The 14297-nt window shown below is 42.4% G+C and overlaps 1 pseudogene; it reads right to left on the bottom strand.

The window, feature by feature from the left end:
- Positions 1-6366: 6366 nt before the first annotated feature.
- On the bottom strand, positions 6367-14050 carry LOC129397387 (protease-associated domain-containing protein 1-like; annotated as a pseudogene).
- Between the last annotated feature and the right edge of the window lie 247 nt (positions 14051-14297).

Genomic DNA, 14297 nt, shown 5'->3' with positions numbered 1-14297 from the left:
ACCACCCAGGGCAAAATATAGAATATTTCTAGCACTTCAGTAGGTGTCCTTATGTTCCCCAGGCCCCCCACCAACCCCTTTTATCACCACGGATTAGTTTTGCCTGTTTTAAAACTTTATGTAAGTGAAATAATTATATGCACTTTTCCGTGTCTTGTTCAACATTGTATCTGTGAGAGTAATCCATGTTATATGTAGTAGCAGTTCATGTTTTACTTCTGTGTAGTATTCCATTGTGTGACTACATCACAACTTACCCATTCTACCGTTGATAGAAATTTAGGTTGTTTCCAGCTTGTGGTCATTATGAATAAAGTTACTATGAAAATGATCACATCTGTCTTTCAGTGAGCATGTGCACCCATTCTTGGCATACTCTTTGGTATGTACCCTGCTTCTATATTTTCCTCGTATAGTTTATTCTCTACATAGCATTCAGAGTGATCCTTATTTTAAAATATAAATTAGGCCAGGCGCGGTGGCTCACACTTGTAATCCCAGCACTTTGGGAAGCCGAAGCAGGTGCATCACCTAAGGTCAGGAGTTCGAGACCAACCTGGCCAATATGGTGAAACCCCATCTCCACTAAAAATACAAAAATTAGCCAGGTGTGGTGGTGCATGCCTGTAATCCCAGCTACTCAGGAGGCTGAGACAGGAGAATCGCTCCAACCCAGGAGGCGGAGGTTGCAGTGAGCTGAGATCATGCCACTGCACTCCAGCCTGGGCGACAGAGCAAGGCTCCATCTCAAGCAAAACAAAATAGGTGTATATGTGTGTATATTCATATAAATCAGACCATACCACTTGTCTGCTCAAAATCACCAATGGCTTTGTATCACAATCAGACTAAAGTCCGATGTCTATCATGGCCTACAAGACCCTGCATAATCTGCACCCACACATACTCTGCACACATACCCTTTTTCTTCCTACCATCTTACCTCATATCCTTTATCCCTTTCCCTGTTCCTTCTCACTCTCCTCTGTACTAGACATGGTGCTTGTAAACTTGGGAATCAAAATTAATGATGTGGCCTTTTCCTTAAAAGAGATTGTAATCTAAGTAGATAGTTTTGACATAAGCTATAACACTGGTTTATGTTAAATCAGTTACCCCAATTTATACTGATGTTTAACTCCTGGAAGGGATTTAGAAATTAAAATGCAAAATCTTGACAAATTTGAGGAACGTGTAAGATCTTGCCTCCTAATTCTACTAATTCTAAATTAGAGTTTACCAATTTTTGTTTTTTTTTTTTGAGTCTCGCTCTGTCACCCAGACTGGAGTTCAGTGGCGAGATCTCGACTCACTGAAACCTCTGCCTCCTGCGTTCATCTTCTACTTCAGCCTCTCAAGTAGCTGGGACTACAGACGCGCACCACCACGCCTGACTGATTTTTTGTATTTTTAGTAGAGATGGAGTTTCACCATGTTGGCCAGGCTGGTCTTGAACTCCTGATCTCAAGTGATCTACCCGCCTTGGCCTCCCAAAGTGCTGGGATTCCAGGCATGAGCCACCATGCCCAGCCTGAGTTTACCAATTTGGTTATGACATTCATAATTGTTCACTTTTATGGGAGCAGAGGGTGAAGGGAGTTGGGAAAGCAGTGGAATAAATCAGTAAGTACTGATATTAAGTCCAAAATAGCACAGTCATAAGGGATCTCCTTAAATGTTGTACCATTATTGGTATATTATTGGTTGTTCTAACTGAAATCAGTTAATAACTGAACTCTCCACATTTTTTACAACTTTCATATACAATTGAAGTACAAGAAACTGCACGTATTTAAAGTAGAAAATTTGATTGGTTTTGACATAAATGTGTGAAACCATCACAATCAAGAGCGCTAATCCCATCATGAGGGCTCCACATTTATGAACTAGTTGCCTGCAAAGGCCCCACCTCGAAATACTGTTGGATGTTAGAATTTCAACATATGAATGGGGGTGTGGGAGACACAAACATTCAGTCCATAGCAGGAAAATATAGGGATGTCTCAGAGCCACCATTGTCTACTTTCCTCTCTGTGTCTGCTTTCTTATCACTTCGCCTGCCGGCCAGCCTTTATGCACTGCATTGGTGTCTATCACCACCTTTAGTGCTGCTGACCAACTGACCTAATCTCATGTGCCAATTCTGTATTCCTGAGTGGGGACATGTGATCCAGTCTTTGGTGTTGTCTTTCCTGAGGCCTGACATATACCTGTAGTGAAGTAAGTGGTGGCTATGAAGGGGAGAATATCATAATGTATTTGGAAGGGCTTTCTGGTTGTAAGAAAGGAACTTGCGCTAGCTTAAGGGGGAGGAATAATTGAATGATTAGAGAAATACAGAAGTATCTCATGGAAACCACATGAGGGAATGAAATTCAGTGGTCCTTCAATAATTATTTGATGAAAACCTGCTAGGGCCAGGCACTGATCTAGGCACTGGAGATTCAGCAGTAAAGCAAGTGGTATTTCCTACCCTGATGGTTGTCTGTGGTCCGTTTGCACATCCGCTTCATTCTCTCTGAACAGTAGCTTCACCTGCTCATTTTTCTTCAAGGGAGAACATAGTTGTGACTAGCAAGATACTTTTTCCTAAAAGGATCCATAATACATAGCTACAGGCCCCCAGGCCTGTGGTTGGGATGGGTTGAGGTTGGAGACTTTATAGGAGGATATGAACTGACAGGCACACCAAAAGTCGTCTTACTCAAAGCTATCCAATGAGTTTATTGCCTCCCAATTATTGGAGTTCTCACTGAACCCTCTGAGTCAGAATTTGTGGAACTGAGTATTAAAGGGTTCATAGAAAGATAATTTATTCCAACTTCTTTGCAATGTAAAGAAATTGGGCCCCAGAGAGGTTGTTAAAGTTATCTTGAATTATGTAGCAGAACCAGGAAGAAAAAGCAGTTTTTTGAACTGTTGCAGTACTTTTCTCATTCTGTCATTGCTGTCATTACCTGACTGCCTTCATGCCTCCATTTCTTTTAAGAAACTTTTTTTGGTGGAAGACCTCAGAATCTTCATGGTATTTTCTTTGGTTCTGACTAGCAATGGCTAAGACAGGTTATCTCTCAGTGCTTATATAGAAATCCTTTAGGAATCTGGAATTCTATTAGATTATCAATATGTTAGATATATAATAAATATTAGAAACATTTTATATTTTGTGTGTATTCTGAACTGTTTAAAAAGCACAAATATTACCTGTTTCTAGAGGATTTGAAAAAATTTATATGAAAAGAATGGAACTAGCTGGGCACAGTGGTGCATGCCTGTAATCCCAGCCACTCAGGAGGCTGATGTGAGAGGATCACTTAAGCCCAGGAGTTCGAGACCAGCCTGGGTGACAGAGCAACACCCTTATTTCTAAAGGAATGGGACTGGCCAGAGCAATTAGAAAAGAAAAATTTAAAAAGGGCATCAACATTGAAAAGGAAAGGCCGGGCACGGTGGCTCACACATGTAACACCAGCACTTTGGGAGGCTGAGGCAGGTGGGTCACCTGAAGTCAGGAGTTCAAGATCAGCCTGGCCATCATGGTGAAACCCCATCTCTACTAAAAATACAAAAGTTAGCCAGGCATGGTGGCGGGCGCCTGTAATCCCAGCTACTCCTGAGGCTGAGTCAGGAGAATCACTTGAATCCAGGAGGCAGAAGTTGCAGTAAACCGAAATGGCACCACTGCACTGCAGCCTGGGTGACAGAGCGAGACTCCATCTCAAAAAAAGAAAAAAATGGAAAAGGAAGAAGTCAAATTAGACTTGTTCGCAGATGACATGATCTTATATTTAGAAAAACCTAAAGACCTCACCAAAAAAAAAAAAAACAAAACAAAAAAAACTGATAAATGAATTTAGTAAAATTGCAAGATACAAAAAACAGTAATATTTATATACACCAAGAGAGAAAAATTTGGAAAAAAAAATGCAGTCCCAATTACAATAGCTGCAGATACCTGGGATCATTTTAACCAAAGAAGTGAAAGCTATAAAGCATAAAAGAAGTTGAGGAGGACACACACACACAAAAGAGATTCCATGTTCATGGACTGGAAGAATTACTATGGTTAAAATGATAGCTGAATGCGATGGCTCGCACCTGTAATCCCAGCACATTGGGAAGCCAAAGTGGGAGGGTCACTAGCAGCCTGGGCAACATAGTGAGACCCTGTCTCTATAAAAAATTAAAAAAAAAAAAAAGTTGTGGTGGTATGCACGTGCAGTCCCAGCCACTTGAGGGGCTGAAAGTGGGAGGATCACTTGAGCCCAGTGAAGGTCAAGGCTACAGTGAACCATGATCATAAAGTGAGCCATGATCACACCATTGCATTCTAGACTGGGTGACAGAGTGAAGATCCCGTCTCAAATAAAATGGCAATTCTACTCAATGCAGCTTACCAATTCAATGCAAAACCTGTGAAAATACCAATGACATTCTTCACAGAAATAGAAAAAAAATCCTTAAATTTATGTGGAACTAGAAAAGACCCCTAATAGACAAAACAATCCTGAGCAAAAAGAATAAAGCTGAAGGCATTTCACTACCTGACTTCAAAATTTACTGCAAAGCTGTAGTAACCAAATTAGCATGGTACTGGCATAAAAATAGAGACATAGACCAATGGAACAGAATAGAGAACTCATGTAAATCCACCCAGCCAACTCATCTTTGACAAAGGTACCAAGAATATACAATGGGAAAAAGACAGTCTCTTCAATAAGTGTTACTGGGAAAACTGGATAACTATATGCAGAAGAAATAAACTCTCTCTCACCATACAAAAAAAAAAAATCACATCAAAATTGATTAAAGACCTAAGTCTGGGCTAGGCACGGTTGCTCACACCTGTAATCCCAGCACTTTGGGACGCTGAGGCGGGCAGATCACGATGTCAGGAGTTCGAGACCAGCCTGGCCAGCATGGTGAAAACCCATCTCTACTGAAAATACAAAAAATTATCCAGGCATGATGGCGTACACCTGTAGTCCCAGCTACTCAGGAGGCTGAGGCAGGAGAATGGCGTGAACCCACAGGCTGTGGTTGCAGTGAGCCGAGATCACACCATTGGACTCCAGCCTGGGCAACAGGGCGAGATTCCGTCTTAAAGAAAAAAAAAAGACTTTAATGTGAAACTGTTAGAAGAAACTGGAGACAGTTTCTTCTTCAGGACAGTGATCTGGGCAAATTTTTTTTTGTGTAAGACCTCAACGGCACAGGCAACCAAAGCGAAAGTAGACAAGTGAGCTTACATCAAGCTAAGAAGCGGCACAGCAAAGAAAACAATCAACAGACTAAAGAGACAACCCACAGAATAGGAGAAAATATTTGCAAACTACCCATCTAACAAGGAGTTAGTGACCAGAATATTCAAGGAGCTCAAACAAATAGAAAAAAAAATCCAATTTAAAAATGGACAAAAGATCTGAATAGACAGTTCTCAAAAGAAGACACACAAATGGCCAACAGGTACATGAAGAAGTGCTCAACATCACTAATCGTTAGATAAATGCAAATCAAAACTACAATGAGATGTCAGCTTACCCCAGTTAAAATGGCTTTTATCAAAACAACAGGCAATAACGGATGCTGGTGAGGATGTGGAGAAAGGGGAACCCTTGTACACTGTTGGTGGGAATGTAAATTAGTACAGTCACTATGGAGAACAGTATGGCGTTTCTTCAAAAAACTAAAACTAGAACTACCATATGATCCAGCAATTCCACTACTGAGTGTATATCCAAAAGAAAGAAAATCTATATACGAAAGAGGTATCTGCACTCTCATGTTTGTTGCAGCACTACTCACAATAGCTCAAATATGGAATCAAAGTACTCATCAACGGATGAATAGGTAAAGAAAATGTGGATGTGGGCCAGGCACGGTGGCTCACGCCTGTAATCCCAGAACTTTGGGAGGCCAAGGTAGGCAGATCACAAGGTCAGGAGATTGAGACCATCCTGGCTAACACGGTGAAACCCCATCTCTACTAAAAATACAAAAAACAAAAACAAAACAAAACAAAAAAAAACTAGCCGGGCGTTGTGGCGGGCACCTGTAGTCCCAGCTACTCGGGAGGCTGAGGCAGGAGAATGGCGTGAACCCAGGAGGCAGAGCTTGCAGTGAGCTGAGATGGAACCACTGCACTCCAGCCTGGGCAACAGAGTGAGACTCCATCTCAAAAAAAAAAAAAAAAAAAAAAAAAGAAAAGGAAAAAGAAAATGTGTATGTGGTACATATACAAAATAGAATATTATTCAGCCATAAAAATGAAATCCTGTCATTTGTAGCAACATGGAATTAAAGGTCATCATGCTAAATGAAATAAGTCAAGCACAGAAAGACAAATATCACATGCTCTTACTCATATGTGGAAACTAAAAAATTGGATCTCATGAAGATAGAGAGTAGATTTATGGTTACCAGAGGCCAGGAAAGGTATCAGGAGGAGACGAGGAAGAGACGTTGATCAACTGATACAAATATATGGTTTTATAGAAGAAATATGACCTAGTGTTTGATAATTTACAGTAATCTTGTACATTTCAAAGTAGCTAGAAGAGAATAGCTTGGATGTTTCCAGTGTAAAGAAAAATATTTAAGGTGATGGATGTCCCAAGTACACCAATTTGAACTTTATTAATCACATGTACTCCAAATCTATGTATACCTATTATACATCAGTAAAATAATTTTTTTTTTGAGACGGAGTCTTGCTCTGTCGCCCGGGCTGGAGTGCAGTGGCATGATCTTGGCTCACTGCAAGCTCCGCCTCCCGGGTTCACGCCATTCTCCTGTCTCAGCCTCCCGAGTATCTGGGACTACAGGTGTCCGCCACCACGCCCGACTAATTTTTTGTATTTTTAGTAGAGATGGGGTTTCACCGTGTTAGCCAGGATGGTCTCGATCTCCTGACCTCGTGATCCACCTGCCTTGGCCTCCCAAAGTGCTGGGATTATAGGCGTGAGCCACCGCACCCGGCCAATAATTCATTTTTTAAGAAAGAATGAGGATGGTGTCACTTTAGGTTTTTTTTTTTTCGGTTTATTTTGGTTTGGTTTTTTTGAGACAGGGTCTTGCTCTGTCACCCAGGCTGTGCAGTGGGATAATCACAACTCACTGCAGCCTTGACCTCCAGGTTCAAGTGATCCTCCCACCACAGCCTCCTTAGTAGCTGGAACTACAGGCACACTCTACCACACCTGGCTAATTTTAATGGTTTTTTTTGGTGGAGATGGGGTTTTTGCCATGTTGCCTAGGCTGGTCTTGAACTCCTGAGCTCAAATGATCCTTTCGCCCCCAATCTCCCAAAGTGCTGGGATTACAGGTGTCAGCCACCGCACCCAGCTTCACTTTAGGTAGTTCTTTGACAACTTTTCCATTTCTTCTATCTTACACATATTGAATTAATTTCAATTTTAACAAATTTTCCTAGGGAGTTTTTCATTAAGGTTTTCAAATTTATTGAGTTATTTTTTAGCATTTTTGTTTTCTCTGTATCTCAGGTTATGCTCCCTCTCTCATGGGCTTTCTCTTTTTCTTAATTAGGCTCACCACAGATTATTTTTGTCTTTTTAAAATAATTTGTTCCTGCATTTATATATTATTATTATTATTTCCTTCCTTCCTCTCTTCTTTCCTTCCTGACAGGGTCTCCCTCTGTCACCCAGGCTGGAGTGCAGTGGTGCAAACACGGCACACTGCAGCTTCAGGATCCTGGGCTCAGGTGATCCTCCCCTGCAGCTGGGTCTACAGGCACACACCTCCATGTCTGGCTGATTTTAAATTTTTTGTAGAGATGGGGTCTTCCTATATTGCCCAGGCTGTTCTCCAACTCCTAGGCTCAAGCAATCCTCCTGCCTTGGCCTCCTAAATTGCTGGGATTACAGGCATGAGCCACCACACCCAGCCTATATATCAGTATTATTATTTCCTATTTCATTGGCTTCTGCTTTTTAAAATTAATTCTTCCTATTTTGTTATTTTTTCATTATTTTTCCATATCCTTGAATTGAGTATTTTTATACCTTGTTTAATAACTAATGTATCTTTATTGTACATCAAACCCATTATAAATATAAATTTCTAAAACCTGTATTATGCCTTTTATTGCCTTTTTTTTTTAATTGCTAAAAAGGCAATGAGGGTTTATTGAGTCCCCAAACACTGGCTCTTTAAACCACTCCAACAACTGCTGTGAAGGTCACTGTGCAGAGACCCTGGGTAGGGGAGGCTGGAGCCAGGTGAGATGTGACAGGTCACAGATGGCTCTCAGGCCACCTACCTTCAGTGCCTTTTGTTTCAGGTTCTATCCAGAAGCCCTGGGGCCTGTCTCTTGCCTCTTCTGAGACACCCTTGGGGGGCCTGGGGAAGGGAAGGCCAGTCGTGTGGTTTCCCTCTTTCAGCCTAGCAACGCCCAAATCCTTTTCCTCTACCTGGCTCCACTTGTCCCCAAATGCTATTCCCAAATTCTAAATAGCAAAATTCCTGGGTTTCCCCTTACCATCTCAGAGTCACTTATGGCTGGAATGTGGGACAAACTCTTCTACCAGAAGGACCAGGACGGTTGCTGCAGCTCAAAGGTGGGGATACTGGTGACATTGACTGGGATGGAAATGATGGCCCATGGCAGCCCAGGCTGTTCCAGGGAGCGGCGGATCATGTAGCCTCTCGGCTGAGAAGAAAGAGGGCGGAGATGTCAGCTGTGCGCTGGGTACTGTCCTGGATCATCGCCACATAGAAGCTGTCATTGTCAACCGCATTGTCAGAGATGATCACGGCCCGCCCGCCATGCTCTTGGACCACCCGAGTCTTGGAGAGGAGGGAGCAGCCCCCACTCTCCACCAGAGCGATCTGGTCCTGGATGAAGAAACCTGCTGAGTTCCCCGCAGGCCTCTGGAGGTTCAGCAGGGACAAGGTGAATCTGCTCATACCTTGTGTGAAAGATACCACCGAAGTCCTTGGCAGGTGTGGCTGTGAAGATGTATCGAATGTCCCCAGGACTCAGCACTTGAAAGTACAAATAATCATGGATACGGAAGCTGTGGGAAGCCAGAGCACGAGACAACACCAGCCCGCGGCGCCGGGGACCATCTCCAGCGCCCGGCCTGGCGCCGCGTTTCCTCCCGCCGCCCAGCCGCGTGTCGCTCGCCGAACTTTAGCCTGACAGCTGCCTTGAATTATTTGACTGGGCCTGGCACGGTGGCTCACGCCTATAATCCCAGCACTTTGGGAGGCCGAGGCGGGTGGATTACCTGAGGTCAGGAGTTCAAGACCAGCCTGGCCAACATGGTGAAACCCCGTCTCTACTAAAAATACAAAAAAAATTAGCCGGGCATGGTGGCACACCCCTGTAATCCCAGCTACTCGGGAGGCTGAGGCAGGAGAATTGCTTGAGCCCGGGAGGCAGGGGTTGCAGTGAGTCGAGATCTTGCCACTGCACTCCAGCCTGGCCGACAGAACGAGACTCTGTCTCAAAAAAAAAAAAAAAAAAAGAATTCTTATTTGACTGATGATGTAGATGCTGTGCTGTGCCATGTGCCACTGTGCCCTTCTTCAGCACTGAAGGTCTTATTTTTATCTGTAAAAACAATATAAATAATTACAATCTTACATAATTACAGTACCATTATCACACCTAATAATAATTCTTTGGTAAAAACTAATGCCTAGCCCATATTCAGATTTCCCTATTTGTTTTCAAAAATTACTTTTTACAATCGATTTCTTCAAATCTAGATCCAAACAAGGTCCACACATCATACTTGGCTATTGTGTCTCTTAAATTTCATTCAATCCAGAGGAGTCCCTTTGCCTACTTCCCATTTTTTTCCATGCTATTGTCTTGACCAAGAAACCAGCTCAGTTTTGTAGAACGTGGCCCACTCTAGATTTATCTGTTTTCTTCCTTTTTGTGCTGTTGAATTTGTTCCTCTGCTCTCCATATTTCATCCAATCGTAAAGGTAATTCTAAAGGCTTGATTAGATTCAGGTTTAACTGTTTTGGCTACTGAAAAGGTGGTGCTATGTACTTCTTATTGCTTTACATCAGAATCACAGACTATCTGGTCAGCCCTGTTTTAGTAATGCCGAGATTGGTCAGTGGTTTCAGGTGGTTACAGCCCAATCTTGCCATTGACAGTTTCCGTATAAGTGTTTCACCTGATATTTTTCATCCGTTGGTCATTGTTGTGTGGGTCTGTTGTTTCATTAGGACTTAAAATATAGTTACTTTTCTAACTTTATCATTCCCTCTACATTTATTAGCTGAAAGTTTTCTGTAAGATGGAACTTTTTCTAACTACAACTATTTGGTTACCTTGAAATATAGTGTGAAGCAAGCATGCAAAGGAGTCACTGACAAGATCAATGAGGAAATTTATTTTACTTTACTGCTGAATCTTCAGTGCCCAAACCAGTGCCTGGCCCCAGGGGGACTTCATTAAAAACTTTTTGGCCAGGCATAGTGGCTCACACCTGGGAGGCCGAGGCGGGAGGATTGTCTGAGCTCAGGAGTTGGAGAACAGCTTGGGCAACATGGCGAGACCCCATCTCTACAAAATGGAAAAAAGGAAAATTAGCTGGGCATGGTGGTGCACACCTATGGCCCTGGCTACTTGGGAGGCTGAGGTGGGAGTTTTGCTTGAGCTCAGGAGTTGGAGACCAGCCTGGGCAATATAGTGAGACTCCATCTCTACAAAACATTTAAAATCAGCCGAGTGTGGAGGCACACACCTGTAGTCCAAGCCACTTGGGAGGCTGAGGCAGGAGAATTGCTTAAGCCCAGGAGTTCGAGGGTGCAGTGAGCTGTGATTATGCCACTGTACTTCAGCCTGAGTGACAGAGCAAGACTCTGTCTCAGAAAAAAAAAAAAAAAATTGTTGAAGGCTTCTTTCCCTTTAGTTACTAATTTTCAGAGTTAGGAGTTAGCGTTTCTCTCCTCTTTTTTACTTGTGGGCTTTTAAATAAAACCTTTTATTTATAAACTTGTGGACTTTTATCTTCTTATTTATTTTGGTTTGCAGTCATTATTCTTTTTAGTGCTTATTGCTTATGTTGCCTCATCTTCGACTGGTGAGAGCTTGTTTTTTAATTTTTTTTTAAGGTATGAGGTCTCACTCTGTTGCCCAGGCTGGGGTGCAGTGGCTATTCACAGGCATGATCATAGTGCACCACAGCCTCAAGTGATCTTCCTGTCTCAGCCTCCCAAGATAGCTGGGACTACAGGCATGTGCCACCACACCTGATTTAAATGTACTTTTAACTTATGATATTTTCAACTTATGATGGGTTTATTAGGATGTAACCCCACCATAAGTCAAGGAGCATTTGTAGTTATCTGGTATCTAGCCCTGGGAATGATTAGGACAGAGGAACATTGCCCTCTGGTGTGGAAGAGCCAGGTAAAGGAAGTGGTTTCGAGTATGGGCTCTGGATTGGTTGGTTTGCATAGGAATGGCATGCTTACAGGGGAGTGGTTTGATATTTCTAGGAATTAGCTAGTCCTAGGAGGGGAAGTCTCTTAGGTCAAAGAGGCACCTGATGCTAGAACATCAAGAAGACAGAAAGTAAGGAAATATAGTTAATACACATGGTGCCTGCCATTTCTGAGCCCATGATTTCCTGGCAGGGAAACAGGCAAGTCTCAGCTCAGGTGTAGCTGACCATACTTGCAGATGTTCAGAGGACTCATTTCAGGAGCTTCCTATTAATGGGTCACTGGCTCTTTTTTAAGCATGAGCATGTCAAGGCTACCAGGTGACTTACTGGAGAATTCAGTCTTGGCTTTCGTGCTTGGCTTGGGTTTCTAGGGTTCCCATGTAACCAGGAAAGCCCGCCAGCCCACTAATACTGTCGGATTAAGTACTACTCACACATAGCACCTGGTTGAGTCCCCTCTCATGGATCACATGCACCACAAACACAAATAAAAGCTTCAGCTTCCTTTTATGAAAGGAAAATAATTTGTTAGAATATGAAGCGAATCGTCTGAATGGTAAGTGATAGTGAGGGTTCTCTTATGGCCTATTGATTGTGACCTTTATCTGCTGCTCCTTCACCAACTATGCTTTATTGTTATCCTATCCCTTGAGCACAGGCTGAAAGACTGGCCATTAGTTATCTAACCTTATTCATCAGGCAGCCTACAAAACACCATTCTTAGTTGGCAGTTCCAAATAGATCTTTGTTTGTCCCTGATCTTATAGCTGCTATAGAGAAGGTATATCTTTGTCCATCTGCTACCAAATGTTAATCATTATTAAAGCTTGTGGTGGGTACCTGGAGATCTCTCATCTTTTGTGTGTGTTTGAAAATTCCATATTAAAAAGGTTCGAAAAATGAATAAAGTTTACATCCAGTAGGATGGCTACCACCAACAAAACAGAAAATAAGTGTTGGTGAGGATATGGTGAAACTGGAACACTCATGTTCTCTTAGTGGGAACGTAAAACGGTGCAGCCACTATAGAAAACAGTATGGCAGTCACTCATATTAAAAATAGAATTACATATAATCCAGCATTTCAACTTCTGGGTGTATACACAAAAAAGTGAAAGCAAGGACTTAAACATGTTCGCGGCAGCATTATTCACAATAGACAAAAGGCGGAAGCAACCCAAATGTTCATTGACAGATGAATTCGTTAATAAAATTTGGTATGTACATACAATGGAATATTATGTTGTAGCATATATCAAAATGTCTTTCCTTTTAAAAGCTGAGGGCACTATCCTAAGTGAAATAAGTCAGTCACAAAAAGACAAATACTGTTTGATTCCACCTATAATAAGGTTATGTGCAGTAGTCAAATTCAGAAAGACAGAAAGTAGAATGGTGGTTGCCAGGGGCTGGGGGAGGGGGTAATGGAGATTTTTTTTTTAATTCTTTTTTCAAAATTTACTTTTTACTTTTTTCTTTTGTTAAAAAAAATTTTACTCTTAACACCACTCAATGAGAGATTACTGTTTAATAGATACAGAGTTCCAGTTTTGGGGTTTTTTGTTTGCTTGTTTGTTTGTTTTAGATAGGGCCTTGCTTTGTCACCCAGGGAGAGTACAATGGCACGCTCAAAGCTCACTGCAGCCTTGAACTCCTGGGCTCAAGTGACCCTCCCACCTCAGCTTCCTGAGTAGCTGGTACTACAGACGTGTATCACTATACTTGGCTATTTTTATTTTATTTTATTTCATTTCATTTATTTATTTTTTTTGAGATGGAGTCTCGCTCTGTCGCCCAGGCTGGAGTGCAGTGGCATGATCTCGGCTCACTGCAAGCTCCACCTCACGGGTTCACGCCATTCACCTGCCTCAGCCTCCTGAGTAGCTGGGACTACAGGCGCCCGCCACTACTCCCAGCTAATTTTTTTTATTTTTAGTAGAGACGGGGTTTCACCGTGTTAGCCAGGATGGTCTCAATCTCCTGACCTCGTGATCTGCCTGCCTCAGCCTCCCAAAGTGCTGGGATTACAGGCATGAGCCACCGCGCCTGGCTATTTTATTTTTCTGAGATAGAGTCTCACTCTGTTGCCCAGGCTGTAGTGCAGTGGCACGATCTCGGCTCACTGCAACCTCCGCCTCCCAGGTTCAAACGATTCTCCTGCTGCAGCCTCCAGAGTAACCTGGACTACAGGCACACGCCACCATACCCAGCTAATTTTTTGTATTTTTAGTACAGATGGGGTTTCACCATGTTGGGCAGGCTGGTCTTGAACTCCTGAGCTCAGGCAATCTGCCCGCCATGGCCTCCCAAAGTGCTGGGATTACAGGCATGAGCCTTCGCGCCTGGTCTATTTTTATTTTGTTTTTATAGAGACGGTGTCTCACTATATTGCCCCAGCTGGTCTCAAACTCCTGGGCTGAAGCGATCCTCCTGCTTCGGCCTCTCAAAGTGCTGAGATTACAGTTGTGAGCCACCGCACCTGGTTCAGAGTTCCAGTTTTGCAAGATAAAAATAATTCTGCAGATGGATGGTGGTGATGGTTGTGCAACAATGTGAATGTGCTTCATACCACTGCACTGTACAGTTAAAAACAGTTAAGACGGTTCATTTTATGTTATGTGTATTTTATCACAATTTTAAATAAAAGAATCAAGTTTAAGTACTCTGTAAAATTAAGCATAAACCTATACCATACCTCAATAATTTCACTCCTAGGTATTTACACAAAAAAATCAAAACATATGTCCACAAAAATGTTCATCGTTCAAGAATGTTCATAGCAGCTTTATTCATTATAATCCAAAACTGGGAACAAACCAAATGTCTGTCAACAGGAAATGGGTAAACAAAATAGGCTCTAT

This window comes from Pan paniscus, chromosome 2 (genome assembly GCF_029289425.2).
Source record: "Pan paniscus chromosome 2, NHGRI_mPanPan1-v2.0_pri, whole genome shotgun sequence".
NCBI lineage: Eukaryota > Metazoa > Chordata > Mammalia > Primates > Hominidae > Pan > Pan paniscus.
The sequence above is the reverse complement of the archived record's forward strand: the minus strand, read 5'-3'. Positions and strand labels throughout refer to the sequence as shown.